General features: G+C 69.9%; 1 protein-coding gene across 4 annotated transcripts in view; it reads left to right on the plus strand.

Moving 5' to 3' along the window:
- Positions 1-489: 489 nt before the first annotated feature.
- Positions 490-911, plus strand: part of TPST2 (tyrosylprotein sulfotransferase 2) — a 40000-nt gene continuing 39578 nt past the window's right edge. For all 4 annotated transcript variants that reach the window (XM_024207404.2, XM_024207398.3, XM_024207397.3 and 1 more), the window contains exon 1: positions 490-616. The gene's annotated coding sequence lies outside the window, so the exon portion shown is untranslated. The remainder of the gene's footprint in view (positions 617-911) is intronic.

The following is a 911-nucleotide window of genomic DNA, read 5'->3' on the forward strand; positions in this document are numbered from 1 at the left end:
CGTATTGGAGCATAAGCTTTCGTGGGTGAATGCCCGCTTCGTCAGACATATGCACACGCCAAGACACCTGCTGAGAGCAGTGCATGCGTGTGCCGTCCATTAGCATGCATACACGCACCACACATGCATTCACACACATACCCACCCACCAAACGTGCATGCACACAGCTACATGCGTGTGCACACACATGCACCACACGTGCATGCACACAGCTACATGCGCGTGCACACACACGTATTGCACGTGCACACACATACACACACCTCACATCATGCACGGCGTACAAACACACACGTGCACACACGTCTACAGGTGCGCACACATAGGTGCACGTGCACCACATGCACTGCGCACACACAGCTACACGTGCGCGCACACCCAAGACTCTCGGCCGCCTGCACACGGGCACACACCGGCCCCCCGCACGCGCACCCCCGGATGCGCGCGCACCCAGACACGGCGACGGCCCCGGGCGCAGCCCCCGCCCCTGCGGGCCCGGCCGGGCGGAGGCGGCTGTCCCGGGGATCCCGGCCCCTCGTGCGTGTGACGTCGCCGCGTCTCGCGCTGCTCCGGGCCGGCGGCTGGAGGCTCCGGGCGGCGGGAGCTGCCGGGCTGGTGGGTGAGTGAGTGAGAGAGGGGCGGGGCGCCCGTCCACCCCCCGCCTTGCGCGGAGCCCTGCGCATCCCTGCGCCCCCTCTCCTGCACGGAGCCCTGTGCCCCTCTGCGCCCCTTCTGCTGCGCGGAGCCCCGTGCACCCCCCCTGCGCGGAGCCCCCGTTCGCTCCCTGCCCTGTGGGGCCCCCCCGGAGCCCTGCGCGTCCCTGCGCCCCCCCTATGCGGAGCCCCCGTGCGCCCCCTGCCCGCGCCCCCCCTGCCCTCCGCTCCTTCTCCTGCGACCCCCCCCGCGCGGA

Source organism: Terrapene carolina, unplaced genomic scaffold (genome assembly GCF_002925995.2).
Source record: "Terrapene carolina triunguis isolate 2854851 unplaced genomic scaffold, T_m_triunguis-2.0 Scaffold234, whole genome shotgun sequence".
NCBI classification, from domain to species: domain Eukaryota; kingdom Metazoa; phylum Chordata; order Testudines; family Emydidae; genus Terrapene; species Terrapene triunguis.